The following is a 26,602-nucleotide window of genomic DNA, read 5'->3' on the forward strand; positions in this document are numbered from 1 at the left end:
TCTATTATGTTTTTCTCTTTTGTTTCATGAAAATACATCTCCCCCAGCACATCACATCTCGTCCCACAGTAAGACTCCAAACCCAAGCCAGATTCCACGGTGCAAGTTGTGGCAGAGTTAGGAACACCACACCTCAAAGCTAGCCTAAGAACACAGTCAGAAGCCCAGTGTGCACACCAGTGCCAACGCATTCAGCTCCAAGAAAGGCAAGGAGGACTGGCCACAACATGCTTGGCTGCCCCAAAGCTACAGAATAGGCTCCTCTGGCCCTACCTTCTGCTTCAGCTATAAGGAAACACATTTCCTTGGCCTCTGGGTGTCTCTCACCTTCTTCTTCCCACCCCAAGCTATGCATGTTTTCTAAAACTCAGCCCTCAACTTACTTGAAACCCCTGTGTGGGGCTGGAGAGATGGTTCAGATGTTAAAGGCTAAGGCTCACAACCCAAACTAAGATGTCCATTCTACATCTCTAGACATAATTGTCTTGGCCCAGGCTTCAGTCCTGTCTCGAGCCAATGTCATTTAATTCATCTGAAAACAGTGTCAGAAGAGTAGATGAAGTTCAGTGACTGAGGACTTGTCAAACATGCATGAAGGCCTGGGTTCCATCCTTAGCATGCCAATCAATCAATTGGTACCAACATTAACTATCTCTTTCCAGCTTCAGTGCCGATACTCCTAATGATGATACTGCCATGAAACACCACATTTCAACTTTCATCTTTGACCTCCTGTCTTCAGAGTCAAGACTGCACATCAGAGGGGCTCTTCTCTTGCAACCTCCCATTGACTGTGTATCTGCCTCTGGCCACATGACAGCACTATGTACCTCTAGAACCTCCTGTCTAGCCATCAGATAAGTGTTCCTAAAATGTCACTTTAGCCAATTCTCCACTCAACATAACTTAAACAGATTCCGGTTGTCTTGAAAATAGCTGGCCCTGGGGGTCTAGGAAAGGAGTTGACAAGCAACAGACCACTGGTCAAATCCTGCCTACCCTCATCTGTAGACACAGTTTTACTAGAGCACAGTCATCCCCTTCATTTACATAGCAGCCTGGCTGTTTTCAGGCTACCCAAGTAGAGTTGAGTAGCTCTGAGGGACCACATCACTCTGTAAGCAAAAATACTCTGGTCCTTCGCTGAACAAGTGTGCTGACCTGGGCTGTCGTAGTCAGATGGCAATATATCCCACCAAAGATCTATGCAGCTTCCAACAAGGCTTTTATTCCTGTTGGTCTGTGGATAGGCCCACTTTCTTCACCACATACAGAAAATCTCATATGATCCCTAGACTCTTTCCCATCTACCTCTTCTTTCTAGAGAATGCCAAAGCACCATTTGTCTGTGAGGTCCATCCCTGAAGCCCAGGGCTTCTCCTCCTCTGACCTCTGTCTATACCGGTGGTTCTTCCTAATGCTGCGACCCTGTAATAAAGTTTTCCTCATGTTGTGGTTACCCCCACAACCATAACATTATTTTCATTGCTACTGTTATGAATCATAATTTAAAAATTTCTGATATGCAAGATATCTGATGTGTGACCACTGTGAAAGGGCTATTCAACCTCCCCAAGGGGTCACAACACACAGGTTGAGAGCCACTGATCTACGCCAACCATGCAAACCTAGAGAGAGACTTCACTATCCTTTCTGCCTATGATACAGACTTCTCCAGGTCTCATAACATCCACTGAGCACCTGCAATAACAACCTTGCTCTGCATCCCAAACACAACCCCAACTGTGTCATTTGGTAAAAAGGCATCAAACAAACTTACCAGTGAAGGCCTAGGGTTCCACATTTGAAACCTTTAAGTTTGGTTCCAAAAGCATTCACTGTAGCCAACACCACCTGAAAGCAAGGAAATACAAGGTTAGTTCTCGAAGAGAATGTTACATATCATCTTCCAACCGCTGCTATGCATTAAGTTGTGACTAGCGATTCTCCTAGGATGCCAGCTCTGCGTCTGTCTAGAAAACCCCAGCTTACTCTGCACACTGGCTTAGGGGTCTTCCTGACATCCCAGATGCCCACTCTCAGCTTCCATGAACTTGTGACATGTCTGTGTTAAAACATCACACATTGATATGACAGGATTTCTTACTTATCTGGGAGGGGGTGGAGGGTGGAAGTTTCTAGACTACAGGTTTTTAGAGAGATTTGTGGGACTCGCCCTAACCTAACCCTTGAATCCACTGTCTAGAATATCACGTGCATTTAGATGGTCCTCAGTAAATATATAAAGTGGATGGAAAAAAACCACCCATTCAGTTCATTACCACGTGTGTGGGTTCTAAAAGAACCCGCTTTCACCAAAGGAATGCATGCCCCCAGTGCTGTTGCTCTGAACAGGGAATAGTTTGCCAGAAGGATTAATGAGATTAATCTAAGGGCACACCTTGGCAATGACACACCCCTGGGCAGAAACCTTCAGAACTCCCAGAATCAAAGCCAGGATGTCAGGCCTGTACCAACTGGCCCAGACTCACATCACATGGCAGCCTCAGCTCACGTGGGTTTCCCAAATGGACCCTACTTGTCCAAAGACACAAGACAGACAGTGAATCCTCAGACACAGAGGCCCCACCAGCATCCCCTCCAGTTGAATGTCTTCTTCTACTGCCTTGACCACCCATGGACCCATGCTACCCATTACGACACTACAGCCCATGCCACGTTCATAATGCCCTCTTAACTGTGGCTCTTCCTTAAGCTGTGGCGAAATACATATAAAATAAACTTCATAATCTCAGCCATTTGGCAATACAGAGCTTGGCAGTGCTTCTATGTTCATTTACACAGCCACGGACACCATCCACCTCTGGAACGTTCTTCATCTGCAGAATGGAAATTATAACTCAGCCCCTGGGACCAGTAAGTCTTAATAAAACATGCATGCATGAATGAATGAATGAATGAGTGAGTGAGTGAGTGAATACACTGCTGAACTCTACCACGGTACTATAGCCATGTGTTTTCTGGATTAATTTCAACCCATCTTAAATCTGTCTGTCTGTCTGTCTGTCTGTCTGTCTCTCTCTCTCTCTCTCTCTCTCTCTCTCTCTCTCTCTCACACACACACACACACACACACACTCACACACCCTTGGGGCAGGAAATCAAGCCTATCTGTAAGTAAGCTAAACACATGACTATGATTTGTCCTTCAAGCCAGTAGACCCATGTTCACATCCTAACCCCCCTTATAGGGCCCTGCCTCAGAAATCATTGCTTTAGCTAGCCATTCTCCTACTGTGGCTTGCATGCCTTCTTGGTTTTCCACCCACCTCACTGGCTCCTTCCCTTGGTTTCTTTTCCCTTATCTTGCCAGGTCTTCTATCAGAGGCCTGGGGCTACTTCTCTTCTTCTCTGTCTGCTGTCATTCCCCGGTGGTCTCTCTAGTCTGATTCAATATCTCCTCTGTACCTGATGCTCACGCAGTTTTTTTTCTCCCACACCGGACATCTCCTTTGACCAATAGTCAATTGCCAGGGTCAAGTCAGAGGCACGTGCACATTGCTCCATGTGGACTAGTGGGGGCCTCAAGCTCAGCACATCTAACAGACTCCACCTTCCCTTGATTTGCTCCCGGAGGTGTCAGTATTGCAGTGTGGGATAACTTGTCCAGCTGCATTCTCGGGCCTTCCCTTTTCCTCTGTAGCCAATGCTCACCCCAACTTATTCTCACATCCATGTATTATGTGATCCATGAAGTCCATGGCCATTTCTCATCACCTCCTGTGCTGTCACCAAACTAGACCGTTACAGCTGCTTCCTAACAGGGTCCTTACTTCTAACTACAAGGCCATTCACGTTTCTAGCCTTAGCTGATTCTCATTAGAGGAAGAAGTCTGTTACTACATGAGTCATACCGGGTCCCTTTGCTTGAATCCTCCTGTCTTCCTGGTAAGGATGCCAGAGGGACAGGCATTTCTAAATCTACAGACTCAGGGGCAGGTGGCAGAGTAAGCAGGGTTTCTAGGCCAATGCCACCATCCCCCACCAATCAGTCATCTCTTTCTTGCCTGGAAGCCCTGATGCTCTCATATTCTCTGCCTTCCTGAAGAAAGGGAACATTTTGAAGGGAGTGAGAGACAGTCAGTGTCCCTTTCCAGCGATGGTGCCAATAAGAAGTCAGCAAAGGTGGCAGAAGACACTACGATACAACAACAACAACAACATCAGAGCAGTGTATACACTATGGAGATGTGACAGTACTCGCCATGAGAAAGACAGACGGGGTCGACATGTTGTCATTGCCCAGTAGGGTCAGTGGGATGCTGTGCAGCCTGGAGTTCATGCAGATGCAGACTTGGTCCCCCTGAACATGGGTGGCTCTGGCTCTGGGAAATGACTGAGGCAGGGGAAAGGTTCACTTTCTGGTGTCTGCCGTCCATGCTACAACCCCAGGCTCTGATACAACCTGAGATCCATGAGGATGCATGCAGTCTGTGACGGACTCCTCCAGGTGATGTCCTGGGGCTCTGCTGCTGTGAGTTGAGGCCATGTTGAGGTATGTGCAGCCACTGTGGGCCATGAGTGGGTTTGTGGTCCTGATAAGGCCAGGGGATGTGTTGATGTCTGTGGCCTGTGTAACCATCAAAGCCCATACAGATGTCCATGGTCTGGGCTGCTGCATGAAACCATGTCGATGTCCCTGGGTGACAGAGAGCTGGCCCTGTTCTTCTCTGGCTACCACGAGGCTCTCCTCAGTTGATGGCTTTTGGTGTGGGTGCAGGAGGAGAAATACCCTCCCTTGGGGGGCTAGCCACTAGGAATTTGACCATGCTCCAGTAAAGTATATAAATAACACAAAATATACAAAATTCTTCTTCTTCTTCTTCTTCTTCTTCTTCTTATTCTTCTTCTTCTTCTCCCTTCTTCCTCTTCTTCCTACCCCTCCTCCTCCTCTTTCTTTCCCTTAATTCATTTTTCTTTCTTTTATGGGGGGGGGAAACATGGGAGGATTGGGAGGTAAGCATGATAGGGTGTGTGCATGATAATTCTCAAATAATCAATTTTTAAAAGACTACAATAATAATGATAATAAATTTATTTTGCCCCAAATTTGTTTCTTTTTGCTTTTAGATAGTTTTTTAAGTAGATTAAACAAATATTCATTCAATAAGTAATTATTGCATTCTTGCTATGAAAAACATTGCTCTCTGAAAATTCATAATCTTCTTGAACAAGCAAGAGTAAAGCAAAACCAGAGCAATGAAGAAAAACAAAATGCATGAGATATGTGAGGTCCACCAGCACTTACAGACTTCCAGCAAACAGGCTCGCCGTCCAGGGCATGAATCCTTACTCCCCTGACCCCAAGGGAATACAAACCCTTCTTAAACTCTCTGCTTTTAGCCTCTGCCTTGTCACTAAGTCTCGTTCACTTACCCACACCCATCTTTTCTTACACCTCCTGGCACCATAACTAGAGGTAAAATTCAACTATGATCATGCAGGAGCCATAGCTAGGGTCCAGCAGCCATGCTTGGAGTCTCTGTAGTGGCCTCTACACACTCAAGTTGTAAATTGAGGCTGCCAGCGGCTGCGTCCTCAGAGAAGGGCAGGTCATCCCCAGGTGCCAACAAAGCAACAGGGAATGGGAGCCAGAAGGGCCACTGGCAACGTCAATCCCCATTCAGAGTTGAGCTTCTTTGGTGACCCCCATGCCCCTTTCCCAATTATGGATCCACTAAGTTCCCACCTACACCTGTGCTTAGAAGTGAGATTTTTGTCTCCTCCCCTCCCCTTCCTTTGCTGTACTCCTTAGGTCAAGAACAGTTCCTAGAATGTTGTAATCATTTACTAAGCGAATAAACCAAGTACATTGGCTCCAGGGCAGAAAGAAGCCCAACTGTCATTTCCTAGCTATATGATCTCAGGCAAGGTTGTCTAGCCTTGAGTGGCGGTTTAAATAGGTACAGCCCCCACAGACTCAGGTGTTTGAATGCTTGACCCATAGGGAGTGGCACTATTAGGAGGTGTGGCCTTAGGGTGTCACGGTGGGGGCAGGGGCAGGCTTTGAGATCTTCTGTGTTCAAGGTCTGCCCAGTGTGGCACACAGTCTCTCCTTCCTGCCTTTGAATCAGGATGTAGAACCCTCAGCTCCTTCTCCCGCACCATGTCGGGCACTAAGACTGGAGCTGTAAACCACTGTGACTGCCTTTTCTACAGGGGATCTGTGACTGTCACTCAGCTCTTCCAGCACTTTACCTCCTGAGCCATCTCCCTGGCCTTCTCTATTCTATTACAACTCAATTTCTCTGCCAAAGAAGGGAAACCACAGTACCTACTCAGAGGGGTTGGGAATAACTAAGATCCTGAGTAGAAATCCCTTCCCTGGAAACAGCTCAGGCTCCCCAAACGCTCTTGCTATCAACTCCAGGCCAGAGGCCCAGTGTGGCCTTTAGTGAGATCTGAGAGTTACTAGGGCTCTGAGTAAATTGCCAGAGGTCGGAGACCCAAGACAAGTGCTGGCGGTGAATGCACAGGAAAGTCCAGTGACAGTACCACCAGGTGAGGAGGGACACTGCGCCCATTGAGAGCAGATTTTCATAGCAAATCTTAAAGAGAGGAGCTCCCTACACCGTCAGGACAAGATAATAAGGCTATAAAAACAAACCACGCAGAACCCACATGGGCCCAATTTTCGAGGAAAAACAGTGATTGCCACAGCATTTGGGGTGGGGGAGAAGTCACACTTGGGTCTCAGCACAAAAACAACTCTCAAACATAATGAGGCTGCAGAAAAGCTCCTTGGGTCTGCCAAAGGAGCAGGGCTGGCTCTCATCTGTCCCCCTTGTCCTACACACTGCTTTCTACAGATAGCAGGATGGGACAGTGCAGTCCAGTGGCTGTGCTCCAAGAGTGCACAGCAATGAAGAGGCCCTGCTACCCCATCAGAGCATTGGAGCAGGGTAGCACAGTGGTTAGCAACACAGAGCCTCGGGGTATATAGGTGGGGTCTCCTCTGATATAGCTGTTCTGGATAGTTAAACGTCTTAGCTTCCTCCTTTGTAAAATGGAGATGCAGACATGGCTCATTTGAGACCCTGTGTGAATTCAATGAGCCAGTTCATTTAAAGCTTTAAATCTTGCCTGGAACCAGCTGCACCCAAAAAGAGTCACCCTAAAGTGCAAGCTGTAAACCCCAGGACACAAATTTCAATGGAACCTCAACACAGATCTTCTCCTTACACCCCATCTGCCAGAAATTCTCACCCTGCACTTCAACCCGTCCGACAAAGTGCTGACAAACATTAGCCACCTCCTTGACTCTGCTCAAGTGATGAGATCTCTCCTTTCCAGAGAGGTGGTCCACCTTTTAATCTCTCGATTAAGCATCAGCTTTAGGTCCATTGTATGTCCCACTCCCAGGTCACAAACTTCTCAGAAACATCCCCCCTAACCCCCTCGGTGTTTACTCCCTGTAACCTTAGACATATGGAGACTTAGTAAACACTGGCTGGGTTAAAAGGAAACATGAAGTTGAGAGCCAGGATCCACACAAAGAGAAACAGGAACAAGTGGCCAAGGGTGTGTAGCATGTTCAAGGCCATGGGTTCCCAACTCAGTACTAACTGAAAAAAAAAATTAACAAAACCAACCATGCAGCAGATATTGGACTCTCCCTAGCAGCCCCAAAGTCAGTGCTGAGCTCAGGCTCAACCCAGCACTGGGGACCAAGCTGTGGTTCCTGCTTGTTGGTTTCACCCTAGTCACTCCCTGATGGTCAACAGAAAGCCAGAGTCAAAGCCTCTCCGCATGTGCAGCGCCTTCCACTGCCTGCTCATGCAGAGGCAGTCTGCTCTTCCCTCTGAAATGCACTCTGCAGCTGGGCATGCATGGTGTTGCAAGCTGCAATCCTAGCACTGGGGATGCTGTTGCAGGAGGATCATAAGGCCCACAGGATCCTTTCTCCAAAAGGAATTCTTGATGTACTTCCTTGTCTTGGAGCATTTTTTACAGCACCCTTGAGGGAATCTGGGTTTTATTTCATGATTATTTTAATCAAAGCATCGGGTGTTGGGAGACAAACGCCCTCGATTTTCACAGGCCGATGGTTCCTTAAGAGGATTTATTGATTCACCTCCCCACATAGGCAAATAAATTATGGCCACCTTTTGCTTATACCTCCCTTCTCATTAGTTACCCAGCGCCTTCACTCATGAAAAATACAACAAAGACTGTCTCCAGCATGAAGTACATTTTTAATACGTTATCACAGCATTCTTTTTGCAAAAAGAAAATCTGACTCTCTGTCAACTCTTGGGCCATTGCCATTAGCTAGATAAATGCCGACTTAATGAAATGATTCTGTAACACACAAAGATGGCTTAATGCAGCCTTAGCTGAAAGAGCAAAAATGAGAAGCAGTCTAAAACCTGCTCCATTCCACTCCCCCAGCTCACAGAAGACAGTCCCTGGATGGACAGAATAGTATGCAGCCATCTTTAACAAGCAGGAGGGGAAACTGAAGACAAGATGTTGAGAATGCAAGAGACAGGACCGTTGCTGCAAAACTCAAGAATAATGAGAGTTGAGAGGAAATCTCAGCACACGTGGCTTGAGAAACAATGGCAGTCTGATAGATACTGGTGTGGCAGTGGGAGAGGCTAAGACCAGCCTTCACTGGTTGCTTGGCTGCTTCTTCCCAGGCCCTAGATGCTCTTAAACATGAGCCTGTCCTTCCCCACGGTACCAGGCCCTGCCAAGCTCCTGTTCCACGGATGACTCTTCTCATCCTCTTAGATTGCTCTTCTGTGTGCTTCCCAGTCCTGCAAGTTCTGCCCTGCACTTGGGCAAAAGCTAAACTGTTTCTGAGCTTCACTCTCTTCATGTGGGTTCAGTGGCATTGCTCTCTAGAACACAGCGCCTGCCCTGTGCCCATTCCCCTGCTCCACCCTTGTCTGGGGGCTAGAAAAGATGGGTCAGTAGGGAAGACTGGTTACTGCTCTTCCAGAAGACCCAAGTGCAGTTCCCAGCATCCATTTAGAGCATCTCACAACTCCCTATAACTTCAGGTCCAGGAGAGCTGAACCCCACTTCTAACCTTCACAGGGACACACACACACACACACACACACACACACACACACACACACACACACACACACATACACAGATACGTGTTCAGTAGCTGAGACTTCCAACCCACCAGGGGATTAAAGCATCCCTGCAAGGACTGATTTCTAGGTAGAAGTCACAGTAGGTAGGTGGGAGGGAAGGAGGAAGTTAGGAGATTCCTCCTTGGACCTCTTTAAGAGATGAATAACTTAAAATGTTCCTCCCTGCATCAAACGGGAATGAGACAAGTTTCAAAAGCTTGTTACTTTTAGGCCAGGAAAGAACCATCCCTGAGTCTGTACCAGGATGACTGTCTTATCTCCATAAAGCTAAGGGCCCAAGAGTCTCTAAGACAAGCAAATCCAAAGAGGAGGATGAAGGGCCAAACCCCAAGGTTTGTCAGGAAGGTCTCAAGGATTTCACAAGGACGCTCTGTTTACGGTCACTCACCTGGGCCTGACATCAAGCTTTTCTGGGTCACCTAAAGCTCTGCACATGGTGATTTCTGAGCACTGGGGACCAGAATTTCCGAAACAACAATAAAAATAGCATATTCTCAGTCTTTTTGAAGGCCTGAGTCTGAGATACCAGAAGAGGAATTGGGGATAATGAGGAAGTGCAGAGGAGTTCATTAAAAATAGTTCCCCGAAGGTATCAGCCAAAATCCTTGCCGAACCTGCTTAGATGCTGAGAATAATGGGAGACTATACAAGCCTGCCTCAGACAAGGCTGCTGCACGCCTTAATCTGGACTCTTACCTCAAGGCTGGCTTATCGGTCTCCAGAAAAGCTGGCTACTTACCTACGGCAGCTCAGAGGTTGTCACTTGGAAAGGCCAAACTAGCTTTTGTCCCTTCAACTTATGCCTCCACCTGCAGACCCTGGCCTGGCCATGCTGTTGAAGACCTTATTCCACCTGAGAGGTCTTTTGATCTCTACCCCAGAAGTTTTCAACCTCTGGGTTGGGACTCCCCAGGGGTGTCTTATGACCCTTTCACAGGGGTCACAGGTCAGATAACCTCCATATCATGTTTACATCACGATTTCATAACAGTAGAAAAATTACAGTTGTGAAGGCAATAAAAACAATTTTATGGTTGTGGGTCCCCACAACCTAAGGGTCACGGCATCAGGAAGGGTGAGACTCACTGCTCTGCACCAACAAGCTCAGAGGAAATGGGAGGAACCAGACCTTGGGATTAAAGTCCGGGATTCCCACGCAATCTCTGGCCCTCCAGTGCCACTATTAACAGATTTTTTTTTCCTCCTCTGGGGCCAGCTTCACAGCCTGTAATTATCTTCTTCCTTGAGCTCTGGTTAGCTTCCTCCCTCTCTCTCCCCCCGAAGCTAAGGCAAGGTCAGTGGCTCATTCTTGTACCTCGACCACCATGTGGGACAGAGACTGCCACACGATAGGATCTCCATCGATGAATGGCAGCTTGGGACTGTCTGGCTTCAGACACCAGTCACACACCTCTGAGAGCCACAGGTGAGCCTGCCATGCTGTAAACAGGCCAAGTCCCAGAGGATGGACAGCCCACTGTCCTCTCTGAAGGTCTGTGGCTACCTAAGTGCCTCCAAATCTCCTCTATCCCAGAACAACTCAGCCTACTCACCTAAGCGACAGCAAAGAGGGAAACTGTAGGGAGGTGAGGACCCCAGTGAGTTCTCTTGAGAAGCCACCACTAGAAAAATTAAACCTGAGCACAAATAGAGAGATCAGGTATAGAAGGGGCCTGGGAGAGCCAAGGGCACTCTCCCTCCATGCTGGATAGTCAGGGTGCTGTGGTACAGAGGAAGGGTTACACAGCATAGTGAGACCCTGTCTCAAAAAGATAACAAATAATAAATAAAGTCCAAGGAACAGGGTCTGTGCAGAACTGGTTTAAGTCAGCTGCAATAAAGAAGCCTATCACGGGGCTGTTGCTGGGCATCCTTCCCAATGCAGGAGGAATGCCTGTCACCAGCATGTTGCTTATTGCCTTGGTCAGGAACAAGTCTGGGAGCATTTCAGAGTTCATAGCCCAGGACAGGTGTCAAAACCAAAAAATAAAAAATAAAAAAATAAAATCTCAGTTTTAGCTTTGAGTATGAACTTGCTTATGTATAGGACTACTGTTCTTTGCCCTTTTAGGATCATGAAAGTGATACTTGTAGGACTGAACCCAGGAAGCCACACAGTAAGAACAAGAAATAAAATCACCTCTGACCTCACAAGATGAGAAGCAATGCTAATATCTGCTGCCCTCCTGTCCTTTCCTTAGTGAGAATTTAAAAGAGATGGGTGCTTACTGTGGAGAAATTTCAGTAACACATTTTCTTGAAGTAAAACCCATCCACAACTGCTCCACACAGATCCCAGCAAGATGCTCACCCATCGTGAATAAATAATAAAAAAAAAAAAAGAAGAAACTAAAGTTTGAAAAAAGGCAATGAATTAATCTGATGAACTCCAATTCCTTTATCAACAGAAAAAAAAAAATCACCACTAAATCTAGGCTAGAAGTTCTCATCACATAAAAACATGAAGCCCAGGGCTGGAGAGATGGCTCAGTGGTTAAGAGCACTGACTGCTCTCCCAGAGGTCCTGAGTTCAAATCCTAGCAACCACATGGCAGGCCATAACCATCTGTAATGAGATCTGATGCCCTCTTCTGGTGTGTCTGATGATACCTACGGTGTAGTTATATATAATAAATAAATAAATCTTTTAAAAAAAACCCATGAAGCTATTTTATATTTTCTCATCTAGATCGTCTCTTTCAAGTAACAGTTTGAATAAGCCACATTTTTTTCAAATCAAAGCAATTTTATAACGGCATCTGATTATTTTGGAGCAGGAAACCAAAACTGAGTAGCCTTAGGAAGGTCGGCGGGTTGGCCAAGTCATCTTAAAGTCTGGTTCCCAAAGAGGGACTCTACCTTCAGTTATGCTTTATTTGGTCACCCATACAGTGAGAGGTGGACCTATGACACTCAACTGAGAGATGCTCTAATGTCTGCCCTGATACCTGATGGCTAATGGGTCTTATATTGGGTTCCATGCTTGGCCAGCAAAGAGTCTTCTTCATGAGGAGAGAACTTCAGGTTGGAGAGCTCCTTTGCATATGCCTTTTTCCACCTCTTGTAACATCCACGCTCCATTCAGCAGTGGAGCCATGCCAGGCACTAGGTGGAGTACTGGGATTCAATAGTGAACAGACCAATGCTCCACCTGTTGCCATGGAGCTGCAGGTGATAAGTGGTCCTCATCTGTTCCCCTCACACAACTCTAGCAGTAAGGCAGTTATTCCTCTCTTACAGATGATATAATATTTACTAGAATGTTCTACTCAGGTCATAGGTTAAAGGCTAGTTTTAAACACAGTCTCTGACTCCTCAGCAAGGTTCTTTCTACTGTGACAATCACATTGGTGAACTTGCTTCCTCTTGTTGACAACTTAAGTCTTTTTGGATTAAGATTCCTTTCTGATGCCCGAGGACAATCTGGCTGCAGACTGTGAGCAGCAAAGTGCTCTGATCTCTAGATGGCTGTAGATGTACTGCCCTGGCTTCAATGGCTGCCGAGCTTCCGGTTCCTGATTTAGGCATTATCCAGGTTCTCTTCCACTCTAGCTCCAGATCAATTAACCACTTGCCATTGCCACAATGACTGGCTATCATCTTCCCCAATGTTCCATTTCCTCTCCACCACTGGCCTTCCTGGGCACATGGCCTCCCAACTAAAGATATTTCCCAGCCTCCTTTGCAGCTATATGTATGGGCTCATAGCACTAAGACCTGACCTCAGGGGAAAAAGAATTACTGCTTCAAGGACCTGTAAAGTGATATGGCCCCTCATACCCTGGGTTCTTTCCACTGAGGAAGATGAAATGAAGGTCTTACCTTTAGCCACCAAGTCGAAGTCACTTGTTGATGACACCAGACCTAGACCCCCTTCACTCTGGACTGGCACATAAGAAGTCACCCTCTACCTGGGCTCAGCTATTGTTGGAGTGTGGGGTCTGTGGGTCTCCCTAACAGAAGAACAAGCCCAAGTAACTTGAATGAACCCCCCCAAGCTATTACACACTTAAAAGGGGTTGCTTAGACCTACGTGTGAAAGTGTTCATTCCATGTTATTAACTTATGAAAAATAATGTGAATTAAGGCCACCAGCTGGACCTCAAAGGGAATTCGATTCCTTTGAGAAAATCGAGGAACCCCAAAAAGGAAAATCAGCTTCCTTCAGAGATAGTAGATGATCCCAAGAGAGGTAAGGCCTGCAGCCAGTCCTCTGTCTCCTACAGCAGCTTTCTCCACTCCCAGAAAAGGCACTGCAAGCCAAACTAAGGGCCAAGGCTAATGTCTCCATGGAAACAGTTATCCAGGAGCTGTGTTCCTGACCAGAACTCATTGCTCAACTTTTAAGAGAAATTATATAAACTTGGTGATCTCTCAGCTGTAAAAACCTTGTGTGGTTTCTGTTGTTATTGGTTTTTTTTTTTTTTTCCTTCCCAGATAAAAGGGCTGCTGGTGGCCCAGGAATCTGCAAAGGAGATATGCATAGTGTATATCATCTAGGGGAGGTATGTATCGGTTAAATCCAAGACAAGAAGCTGTTGTGTGATCTTTTATTTACTGGCTCAGAAACACTATATGGCACAAAACACATTAAATTAATCATTCCTGCAGGTCCCAAAGGCTTCTAAATATGGTATACAGAACACTTAAGATCAGCCTTAGCAAAGCACGGGAAAGGAGAAACCTGGGCAAGCCTGGTTAGAGCCGAAGCCAAAGTAAAAATGTAGCTTGGAAGCCTGGCTCTGCCACTGACCAGCTGTGGGCTCTGGACAGTGACTCATGCCCCCAGACTAATCCCCAGTCTGCACATGCGGATTCCTAACACCTGTTTCCCAGGGTCATGACAGACACCAAACAAGACATTGCCTATAAATAAATAAATAAATAAATAAATAAATAAATAAATAAATAAATAAACAGCTTAGCAAACTGTTTGGGAATGTGAGATGGTTTTGGAAAGGACTTTTAAGAGAAGATTCGGATGCTCACCCACCCAGAAGCCCTAGCAGACTAGATGCTGCCCAGCCATTCTATAAGACCTAGAGAAATCTCTCGTCCAACCACTCCTTATGGGCTGGGGGCAAGAGTCAGTCTCTGCACGTTCATCACTGATATCCATTTGCTCACCAGCTCCCGAGCAGCCAGAAGGACGTCAGTCATGGGCTCTGAAGAAAGGAGAACTGCAGTGAGCTGGGGCCACTGCATGGTGATATGGCTGTCAACCCCCACCCCTAAAAGAGAGCTCGAAGGCTCCACAGTGCTGTGAGAAGCCCCAAACTAAGACAGGAAACATTCTGTAAGTCATAAATAAGAAAAACTGCTGCTGCTTAAAAAAAAAAAAAAAAAGCAGGCTCTTGAGATTGGGATTTTGATCCTGGCTTTTCCACATAGCACACATCATCTGAGATATTCCTTGAATTTCATTCTCCCTAACAAGAGAAAGAGATCTATGTCGCCCAGAGTGGAACAGGCAAGTCAGCACTTAGCATGATGCTTAGTATACATCAACAGCCAAAGATCAGGCACCACTCTTAATATAACACACACACACACACACGCACACACACACACACATAATGCTGATGAAGAGCTGGCAGATCTATGCCACTGCAGCTATAGGCTTTGTAACTGGCTATTACCTGGACAGTGTTGCTGGCTCATTTATTAATCCTAAGCTAATAGAGGTTCTTCTGGACCCCTGCCTAATGCCTGAGGACAGGCAAACCATCCAAGAGTGCCTGGCCAGCCAACTGGCTAGATTCAGACACTTGTTCCTCTGGTTTGGAGCTGCTCATCACTATGCTGAGAGATATTCCCAGAGAAGACGAAATTTGCATGGCTAGCTGTATCTAACTTTTCCATCCATGTCTGGGTAGAAGGCTCTCCATCTCTGTGTATGAAATGAGTAACTGTCTTTAAGGCATGGCCCCCAGACTGGAGGTGGAGGTCAGTTGGCAGAATGCTTGCTCGGCATGCACTAACCCTGGGTTCAATCATCAGCACTGCAAAAAACAGGGTGCTGGCACAAGCCTGTGAACTCAGCACTTGGGAGTCGAAAGCGAGAGGGTCAGGAGTTCAAGGTCCCCTTCGGCTAAACAGAAAACTCAAAGGCACCCTAGGCACACGAGACTCTGTTTCAAAACAAAAACTAAAACAACAACAAAATGTTTCTAGCCAACATAGTAGCATGGGTCAGCACCCACGTAATGGACAGCGCCACATCCTCCAGCGGGGAGCTGCCCCAGAACACCTGTAATGGCCGGCACAATCCCAGCAGTAAAACTGCGCCTTTACAGCTTCAAGGCCCGCTTCTTCCATTGTCTCTCTCAAGCATCAGGTCCATCCACTCCATGAAGGGGTGGGTAAAAATTATTTTACCAGCGTAACAATCAGACTCAGTCTGAGACATCCGTGATATGCTTCAGGGGTGGTGGTAAGTAGCAGGAGCAGCCTAGACTGTGGGTTATTCCGTTTCTAACCCAGTGCTCCTTACAAACAAAAGTGTCTTCCAACATGGCACAATGCCTCTGAAGAGCTCATGACTGAGCTATCTGGCCACAGTACTATGTAGAGTCGCACACTTACAAGCCATTTGCACTGGCAGATGTTTGCACGCTCCAGAACTCCAAAGAGCAACCAATAGAAGTCATGCAGACTAACACAACTGTCAGTTAACTTGGACTTCTGGCTTCATGTCTCTCCCCACCTCCACGTCTCTTCCACTCAGATTTCTGCTGCACGTGGCCCTCTGTGCTCCCACCTAACTGCAACATTCATATAGGGCTCATGTGTGAGTCATAGGAATATTCCCACATCATAACAACGTAATTTCAAGGGATCTCCACTGCCTTCCCCCAATCTCTATCACTCTGATAAGTGTCTCTTTACTTTTCTTGTTGCTGATATAAGGAAACAAAACAAACCAACCAACCAACCAAACAAACAAACAAAACCTCGAGGCCCCAGTGAGGTGGATCCACGGGAAAAGGCACTTCTTCTGCCCAATGACAATAGCCTGGTCACCTGAGTTCAATCCTGGGACCCGTTTAAAAGTGGAAGTAGAAGAGACCTGATTCTGCAAAGTTGTCCTCTTCTACACGCACATCATAGCACGTGCAAGCAAACACGCACACAATGGTAATGGTGATGGTGCTGTTGAGTACACCGACAAAAGCAACTGAAAGAAGAAATGGGTTGTTCTGGTTTGAAATTCCAGGGCAGTCCATCGTGACAGGGAGCTCGAAGGCACCTGGATACATGGCATCTACAGTGAGAAGCAGAGGGAGATGAATGCTTATCCCCAGCTCCCGTTCTCCCTTGTACTCCGTGGGGAACATGGCAGTACATGGTAGAACACGGTAGAATGGTACCACCCTCTGTGAATGGGCCTTCCTCCCAGATGCTGATAACCCCTCACAAGTGTCCCTGTCTCCTAGGATCTTTTAGGTCCTTTCCAGCTGAAGATCAATATTAACCACCACACTAGGTGTTTCTAGTTTTGTCCTCTTGTTATGATGAACCCTTCTGGCCAAAAGCAAGCAGAGAAGGAAAGGGTTTATTTCATCGTACACTTCCAGCTCATAATCTGTCACTGAAAGAACAGAGGGCAGGGACTCAGGGCAGGAGCCTGCAGGCAGAAGGCTGCATCACACTTCCGCTTTGTATGCATAGGGATGGTCCGCTAAGATCAGTCAGTGCAGACATCCCTCACGACACAGCCATGAGCCAACGTGGTCTTGGCAATCCATCAACAGAGATCCTCCTTTCGAATGACTCAAGCTGGATCTAAATGTCACTAGGTAACCTGTGACTTACCATTGATGTCTCTTTTCCCCATCACCATGTGGGTTAAACACAGCCACTGCAGAGCCTTCCATCCTAGGTCAGCCCATCTCTGAAAGTGATCTCGTCACACCCACCTCTGTCCTTTGCTTTATCTGTATTCTTATCCATCCACCTCTGAAGGATGACCCCATCCTCCTCTGTAAATCTGTAAGTCTAGGTCCTAGATAAGGAGCTCTCATATGAAGTAAGGTCTTCATACTTGCTCATCACTTTACAAATGAGCCATTTCCCCAGTCCATGGGATGCTCTTTAAGGAAATAAAACTACAGGTTCTTTCCTGGGTCACAAAAATGAATCAGGACTGCCTCCGGGTCTAGCCTGGTGTATGGTATGGTATATATCCCTTCAGACATCTGTTGACTAAATAATAAATGTGTCATTATGCCCAAATAAATGTGCAGTAAGTTTCCTTTTAGTTGATGTGGTTCAGCCACTGCTCAGCTGTGCTCTGGAGCTGAGTAAAGACAACACACAGATGAAGGTCAGCTGAAGAGTTAACTCTGCTCTTTGCCAGCAGAGAACAGGGACACACACACACACACACACACACACACACATACACACACACACACATACACACACACACACACATACACACACACACATACACACACACACACACATACACACACACACACATACACACACACACACACACACACACACACACACTCACACACACACATGCCCAAAGGAAATGGCAGCTTAGATGTCTTCCAGAAGGACAAGTCTTGTATGTGTCCTGTAAGAGGGCGGGGACATCTGAGGGTTTCACAAAGCTCAATTCACCTGTTGAATAAATAAATAGGCATTTATTGGGCTGATGTTCTGTATAGACACTAAGTCTGTTGTTGATCTTGGGACACAGCAAGAAATAAACAGGTGACATTCCTTCGCCAAAGGAAGAGGCGCCATGCAACCCCCAGCTCCACAGTGAAGTTCCCAGCACAGTGTCTCCTTCTGTGCCTTCAAGCGAGGGGTAGAAATAAACATATTGTCCATAACCGACCGGAAAGGGGCCATGCTAAAAGTGTCCTGTCACTCCAGGGTGTAGTCCTCACTCCAGAAGGCACTGAAGGACAGACAGTACAGCGTGCTCACATCGGTCATTTTTCTCCAGCATTGCCAGCTGATCTCAGACACTAACGTCACTTAAATATCAGATGTCTCAAATGGCACAGTGACCCAAGATGCCAAAAACGGGATTCAGAGGTGGGAAGGGAGGGATGGCGCTTGGTGAAAGGGTGGCTTTTCCCCCCCACACTGGGTAAGACTCCTTCCTCCTCTGAAGCAGAACTCGCTTCCATCATCTCCAGCCTTGGGCTCCTTCTCCCCTCCAGCAGGATACTGAAAATAGATTTGCATTTAACATTTAAAGCTGTTTTGGATCCCACACTCTTTTAGCTCTGTTCTCTGCTGCAAACTCATTCCAGTCCCAGGGTTCTCACAAGTGTATTTCACAAGCAAACAAACCAGTCACCATGTTTATCCCTAAGAGTCCAAAGAAAAGGTGATTTACATAATGATATGGGGGATTAGATGACCAAGAACACACAACTCTTATCTGGACCAAAAGTTCTAGGGAAAAAAAAATCTGCTCAACTCATCTAGAGAGACAGATAAATCGAGGGTGGGGGATGGACGCCAAAGTACTGATGGGGACTAGGAGACTTAGAGATTCAAAGTCCCCTATTCCCTTGCTGTGTACTGGAAGAATCCGGACGGGGGGGGGGGGGGTTCCAAGCTGGTTTACACGATGAAGGCCATGAACCACTTTCCTGTTACTCTTGGAAAACACAGGGTTTTTATAACTGAGAAGACCCTGAGAGGTCAAAGTTCCAAGAGGAATAATCATTCTGAAGAGGCTGAGAAGACCAGCACACTGGTTCACAACCCCCTCCTCTGAGCTTCACCGGCTCATTTTTAAAACCGCACACCAACTCTTAAGGGCGCAAAGGTTAAAAGAAGAGTCCTTCCATAAAGCTTTCTGAAAGGCTGGGAAAAATTGTAGCCGTGACTAAGATAAACAGCTAAAGCCAGCAGTAAATAACCGTAATGCAGCACAGACAAGCCTCGTTAGCAGCTTAATTAATGCTAACACTGCTTTAGAAAAAAGCGAAACGATTTGGGCTACAGCTGTCCCTAAGTGGCTTTCCTGCGCTTGATGAAGGAGTAAACCATTATTTAGTTTGGTTGGGTTTTTGTTTGTTTGTTTTATTTTAATATAGACAAATTTATATCAAGCTTCTATCAACTGCATCATAAATAAACCTTTCTTTAAAAAAAAAACTTGCTTTAAGATGAGCATGCACATCAAACAGTATACGGAAGTCTATATAAATATATATTATGTATACATATATTAAAATGGTTATGGTGACACCTGTCCGCAGTTCATTTATGAGGGGACCTTTCAATCTCTTACTTTGTTCACATGTGACACCCATGTTTGCATGTGACACAGCACGTAGCAATGCCTTGGGTTTCACGAACCGCCCAGTGAACTGCTAGTTCCATGGCACATAGCTAGGAATGAATGTTTTAAGTCATATTTGCAGACCTTTGACTCTGGCCTCAAGGTTCCTGAGAAGAGGAAGAAGAAAGCTGGTGCCTGGTCACAGAGACCCATATCCTTGCACTAGCTTGTCCTTTCCTTGGCGACCAAGCTGCCTGCAGAGTCATGACCTATGCACCAGCCAGACCCTCTTACTGGAAAAGTGTTCCTGGATCTTTAGGAAGCTGAGCTCCAGTCACCTTCTGAGTGAGGTCTTCCCTGAGCACCAGCTAAATCATCTCTCTGGCAGTATTCTCCATTCTTGTCTCACTCCATCTGTTCCTTCTTAAGTCTCATTGTTTACTGCCCTCCCCCATGGGGCCCATTCTGGTCACTTCCGAGCTCAAAACTGCACTATGCACTTAGGAGCCTCCAGAGAGCCCACTGAATGAATGGACGAGTGGAAACAGAGAGTGGAAGTGAGGGGAAGACAGATCATCAAGCATCTGAAGACTGAGAGAACGGACCATCCTTCATTGGGCAGGAGATGGCAACCCGCCCACTGTGAAATACCGCTGCTTTGGAATACATGATTGGCAAGCAACTAAAGGAAGGGGTGGGGAGAGGCAAGTGGAGGGTATCATCAGAGGTTTTACTAAGAAGAGAGTTTCAAGGTAGACAGAAGACGGGAGGGAGAGAGAGAGGTCTCTCTGCTTAAGAGATCATAAGCTAGGACATTCAACAGAAGCAGCAAGGGAGCTTAGGCACAGGGTCTAGTCATGTGAATGGGAGACAGAGCAGGGATGGCCTAGAGGGCCAGAGGCAGCTTGGGAGGCCCAGGAGACTGGACACAGAACATTTGTTCTTAGAAGGCATTCCCTGGTCACACCATGTGAAGAACACCCAAAGCAGTGGACAGCAGAGCAGAAAGGTGGACAGAGGTGATGTTGATGGTCCAAGTGTGAAGAAGTAAGCAGCCTAGACCTGTGGGAGGCAAAAGTCACCAAGACTGCATCTCCTCTCCCCAAAAGCGACTTCCCACCTCCCAGCAGCACCCCAGGGCAGATCCAGGCCATCCACCTGCTCCAGATCCCCAACATGGATGGCACAGTTCAAACGGACATGCTGAGGGCAGAGTGTCACTTTTCACACTTGTCAATCAGAGGCTAATTCTGCTCCATAGAACTGATGATTATTACCTTTGGTGGGGTATATATTTGAACATTATATAACTCATTTTTTACGTAACAGGTTCTTCACATAAAACAACGTTCCCTTTGCTATCTAAATGTATTCAGAAGAAACAGTTACTGGCATTAAAAACAGATATATCTCCATCAAGGCTTGGGTACAGCAGTGGCTTGGCAGTGGGGTCAGGGGTACTGGGGTGGGTCGGGGGTTGTCTTTGGGATAAGAATGACAAAGCTGAGAGACTTTGGGAGTCTCGTCCCTGGGTAGAGCTCCTGGGTATCTATGATGTGACCAGTGTCACTGAGATTCTTCATGAAGTTCATCTTACATGGGGGATCCTGGGGAGGAGGAGACTGAGTATCAGGGGTTTGCATCAGAGCAATAACTCAGAAAGGTGGGAGAAAGCAAGACAGAGAAAATACACACTCCAGGATGTAGCAGGATGCTCACAAGACCTGGCAACTGCTGCCAGAGTAATATCCAAATGTGTGGCCCTCTTGTGCCATAGCAAGGGTACCAGGCCTGCTAGAAGGACATTGCACACCATGCTTTACCGACGGAGACTGGTTTCCCATCTCTACAAGCCCAGAGGGCTCCTGACATGAAGTCTGCTACATGACCTCTAACACCCTGACCCTCCCAGCAGGCCCTGGGGTTTATCAGATATATCAATTGTGGTCCATCCCTTAGCAGTTGGGTCCTCTTGGGCTTACAAAGCCCTCCTCGTCTGTACGATAAGGACAGGGGTGCTGACCTCACAAGATAATGACAAAGAGCACATGAAGTGAACAAGTTAAGCCAGCAATATATTTACCGGTACACAGAAGAAGGCCCCCCCCCAAATGCTACAACTGCCATAATTATTTATTCCTCCTTTTCATTTGAAGTACATCACACTCAAAGAAGCTCCACTGATTCGTCCAGGTCACACTACTGAAGCAGCAGCGAAAGGGACAAACACAGATAAACAATTTACTCAGTCTATATCCAAAACAATATTAACCAGAATATTAAATTACAGACCCATCTTTACTAAGCATGGACAAATAGGAACCTTCAGAATTCAAAAGCACAGCATGTACCCAAGTAAAAACCATGCCATTACATTCCTGCACTCACTCAGCATTTCCCTGAAGCAAGGACTATGGACATGTCATCTCCCCATCCCTACCTCACATTCTCCTTCCATGAGACCTTGTCACTCAAGGCCACATCCACCCATGACCCTACTATATTCCTCATCCTGTATCCCCAGGGCCTCTCTGCAGTGTTGATCCCCCCCCCCAACCCCTCTCCATCTCCAACTGAGATGGGCACCAGACAAATATTTCCCAAAGACCTCCTTTGCCTATTATTTGGGAGGAATCAAAATGAACACTACCCAAAGTGCTCATTCTAGACAAGGGTCCCTGGGCCAGGGTCCCAGGGACAGCCCAACGTGATACAGAATACAGCAGAACCTACAGGGACTACAGAAGGGTCAAGGGCTGGGGACACTACTGCCAAGTGTGGAGACAAAGATTGTTCCCGGAGGTTCAAGTGCCTGAGTTTGAACAGAAAGGTGGGCATGTGAGGGCGTGGACGTAGGGAGGACCAGGCCAGGGCTGGTGCATGGAGACAGTCCTGTGCACATAGCAAATGCTAGCCAGCATGTGAGCTGGATGTAGAGAATCCCCCACAACACAGTGAGGAACGGAGAAATGAGGAGTAACACCACTGAGGTACTGCAAAGTGTGGGGTGAAGACCTTCCCATCCAGTATCTTAACTCATTTGGTCCACACTGCAGCTCCAGGAGCCAGAGGTAGATCCCATCAGGAAGATACCAACATATAGATAAAAAGCAAGCCAGCCATTAGTGATGAAGGATGCAAGCAAAAGTGAAAGCACCGGGGCTCTAAACCATCTAACAAAACTGCCTGGTTGTACAGCTAGGAGAGAGGGGCATGAAGGGCTCTAGGCTCTAGGATACCGGTATGCTGACTCCGTGGAACAGTGCTTAAAGACAGAATGTGAGCCTGTAACCCCATAGGACACTGCTGGACTTAAAGCAGGAGGGAGTGGGGCCTGACTACAGGGCACTGTTAGCAGAAGGTAGATGCTGACCTTCAGCAGCAACAAGAAGAGAATTGAGAAAGCAACATGACCTAAAGGTCCAAGGAAAGGTGACTGCCGGCAAATAAAAGACAAACAAGATTAAGCTGCAAAGGGACCAAACCAAGCTGGAATTCAAGACTTAAAACGTTTCTAGAAGTCTTAGAAAGTATAAAGAAGGAAAGTAGGGAGAAAGTCCAGAAGAGGAAAATGTTCAGCTCTCGGGGAATCTGGCGTCTAATGGGGAGACACCCAGACTCAGGGGCACCTAGTATGGAAACTGCCCAGTGTTCAAGAGGTTCACAATAAATCTGTTTCTTCCTATTCCCAAATCAAGACAAAGGTTCCACTGAGACTGGTGGGGTTTCCGAGGGCAAAGAGTACAAAGGATGTTCTGGTGACAGGAGCCTGGCAGAGGTGGGAGGGAGTGGCATCTGGCACTGAGGAGAGGCTTCCTGTGTGCTAGGCATTTGACATGCATCATGTCCTGTCATCCTTCAAGAGGCAGGCACTGTCGCTGCACCAGAGGAGAAGCATGGAGGTCAAAGAAGTCAGGCACTGGTCCAAAGCCACAGGGCTCCAACTCAAGTACCAGCTCCTTCCTTCACCAGAACCCAGGGGCTCAGTGGGAAGGGCAATGTTTTCTCCCACCCGAGAAAAGGGGAGGGAACAGTGGGGAAACTGGACAGGGTGTTCTGAATGGGAAAAAGATGCTGAAGAGTAAAAGTCATGGCAGGTGGATGGAGGGGAGGAGAAAGGTTTAGGGTCAGTCTGAGTCCTCTGACGGAGTGACAACAACAGGGGAGACTGACAGGACAGGGTGTGCTTGTGTCCCTGAGCTCCCTGTTTAGCCTAGAAAGTCTAGAAACGGTTTTGTCTTTCCTAATTTCCCTGCAAATGCCTATTTCAGTTAGCATCACGCTGTCTGAAGCTTCCATGTTGTCGGGGACAGGAGCTCTTCAGTCTTCACATTCTCCTACCACCGTGGGGCGAAAGCAGCTGTCTGTCACAGATAAAGTCACTCCTTTCTGCGAGCTCCTATGTACCACCATTAATGTGGCTTCCCGTACCCCTTATCCATACATGAAGCCCAGTGAGACCCGGGATGCAAAGGAATAAATCTGAAAACACGGCCACTTCCTTTTCCTGCCCCGAGGCATGTAAACCTCTTCTACAAATAGTAGAGATACGGGTGAATCGTCATCAATTACAAATCATTTGAAATGGATCCTTTTAAACACCATCTGCTGATCTGCTTAACTGTCCCATGAAAAAAGGACTTTCGCCAATTGTTCTGACAGCTACAGGAGGTAAATGCCTACCCCCACTGAGAGGCTATAGAACCTAAGAGTGGTAGAAACCTTTGGCATCCCCTTAGTTCAACCATCTGACTTTTCATCAAGAGGTGAACAAAACCCAGAAAGGTGCAGGAACTTGCTCCAAGTGGCAAAGCCACCGGAGGAGTTCCAGTCAGGGTGAGAACCTGTTTCATGCCTCCTAACTCCCAGGTTACCATTCTCCCACACCTTATCGGAGCCTCTCCCATTTTAAGCAGCAGAGATTGGAACAAAGTACAGATTTAACTGCTGTTTTAACATCATCATTATTCACTGACAACGTCTAAGATAGAACCAAAGTGCTGCTACAGATCCAGCTTCCGCTGATACACCCAATTTTAAATCTGCCTAGGAAATTTCTAACCCTTCTAAATCTGTTCAACATCCCATTTTTAAAGATTTAGCAATAATATAAACCCAGGAACAAATAATAATCTTCAAGATTGCATTTTGTATTTTAATGTATATATATATTTGGAACTTCACTGGTATGGGAATCAAATTTAACAACAGTGATCCCCCCCCTCCCTTTTCTTGCAGGCACTCGGAGCCTGAGATTATTCAAAACTGCTCAAGAGCAGCAATGATTATTTTAAGCTCATGATTCAACTAGTACATTAATTAGAAAATCCACCAACCCAAATTGATAGATCCTGGTATCAATGGGAACTTAAGAATAAAAATAATAGTTGTTAAGCAAAATAGATTGAAAGAGGGCAGAGCAGGAAATATGAGAAGAACAAACGGCAAGCAGGGGGCATTTAATGACCAGGGCTCCTGAACAAAAACAAACAACAAAAAACCCACAACGAAGATCTTGGCAAGACTGGTCCTGTCAAAAAGTAGCTGGTCGTGATTATTAGTATCTGATTTTTGGAAGTTGGGTGAGAAAACTTGACTGATGATTTCTTGCTTAAAAATAACAGCTTCAGACAGGAGAGGAGACGGATCTCAAGGGGTCAAAGGGCCAAAACTAAGCTAAGTGTTGGGAAAGGACTGGAGAAGATGCACCCGAAACAGGTAAGGGGCGATCACATCAGCTTGGCCAGCGCAACTTGACAACAGACATACACCCGTGTCCAACGCAGTCCTTTCCCAGCGCCGAACACAACCCGCTACGCGACCCCCGGGAATGGCTGCCATGTGCGCTCAGAGTCTGCCTAAAATTCTACCTTAGACTTCTCCCAGCAAACCCGAGCTCCCCAGGCTGTCAACACTGAGGCAATCTCCAGTGAACACCTTCGTCTTCCCCGATTTTCTGTCAAACCCGCATCCGAGTGAAGGCTCGCTGCGCACTCCTCGGGTCTCTCGGACACCCACCGGGCGCAGGGTCGGACCCCACGCCATCGGGTACCTACTCGCAGACCCAACAGGGAAGGCACATCCTCCAGGGCTACCCAGGTACGGGACAGCGCGGGCCCGACGGCTGTCCGTGGGCCTGGTATATGCCCGCCAGGGGATTCCCGGGGTCGGCGCCAGCCCCAAGACAGGCCATAGGGACGTACTAGCACGGACGCCCGGACTTGACGGAGACGCCCTCCCCGCCCCCACCCGGCTCCCGAGGGGGAAGTGCAGAAGGGCTGAACAGGCAAGCGCCTCATAGCATCGTTTTGCCCCGTCCCGGCCATCCCCTCGGGGATCCAGAAGCTCCCGGGGATGCATCCGGGAGCTCGTCCCAGGCTCGGGTCATTGCTGCCACCCGGTACTGCTGTCTCTTTAAGAGGCCGCCGGCCGCCCCCTCCCGAGCCAGGTGGTGATGCCCGCGCGGGGAAGGTGGGCGCGCCCGCTGACAGCGTCCCAGGGTCCCCCCCTGTCCTCCCCCGTCCGCTGTGCAGCCCATGCGGGAAAGATGGGGGTGCGCGGGAGCGGCGCCTTTAAGGGGCGCAGCCTCCCCAAGGCTGGGTGGGGGCTGGGAGCCGCACGGGCCCTTTAAGGCCGGCAGCGGGCACGTCGGGCAGGGCTCCCAGCGGCCCGGCTGCGCCGCGGGCGGGGGCGGGGGCGGGGGCGGTGCGCCCGCCCGGGAACTCGCGACCCCCGACGGGACGCCCCGAGACGGCCGCTGCCCGCAGCCGTGCCGACACTCACCGTGGCTCGCCGCGAGCGCCCGCGCCCGCACCCGCACTCGGATCCCGCGGCGGCGGCGGCGGCAAGTCCGGCGCGGGTAAACAGGCACCTCCGTCCCTGACCTACTTTCTGCCTTCCCTAAATGTCGCACCACTAACCTACTTTCCGACCAATCCGCTCCCCGCCGGCCCAGGCCCGGCCCCCCGCCCACCAATCGCTGTGCCCAACCCCCCTTCCCCGCCCACCAATGGAGGAGCCGCGGAGCCCGGATACCTGCCTCTTCCCGATAGCCAATCAGAGCGCGCGAATGGAATTGTCTTGGCGGACAACCCAAACCAATTCGCGTTCGGCTCCGCGTTAGGCTAGCCAATCGAGTGACCGATAGAAAACCCGCTGACCAATGGAAAGACGGCAGGGCTGGTTTACCTGCTACTTTCCCTTTCAC

General features: G+C 47.8%; 1 protein-coding gene across 3 annotated transcripts in view; it reads right to left on the reverse strand.

The window, feature by feature from the left end:
* Positions 1-26,279, reverse strand: part of BMAL1 (basic helix-loop-helix ARNT like 1) — a 96,664-nt gene extending 70,385 nt beyond the window's left edge. For all 3 annotated transcript variants that reach the window (XM_080913244.1, XM_080913245.1, XM_080913243.1), the window contains exons 1-2: positions 26,179-26,279; positions 1,781-1,854 (exon numbers count right to left, since the gene is read on the reverse strand). The gene's annotated coding sequence lies outside the window, so the exon portion shown is untranslated. The remainder of the gene's footprint in view (positions 1-1,780; positions 1,855-26,178) is intronic.
* Between the last annotated feature and the right edge of the window lie 323 nt (positions 26,280-26,602).

This window comes from Micromys minutus, assembly GCF_963924665.1.
Source record: "Micromys minutus genome assembly, chromosome: 2".
NCBI classification, from domain to species: Eukaryota; Metazoa; Chordata; class Mammalia; order Rodentia; family Muridae; genus Micromys; species Micromys minutus.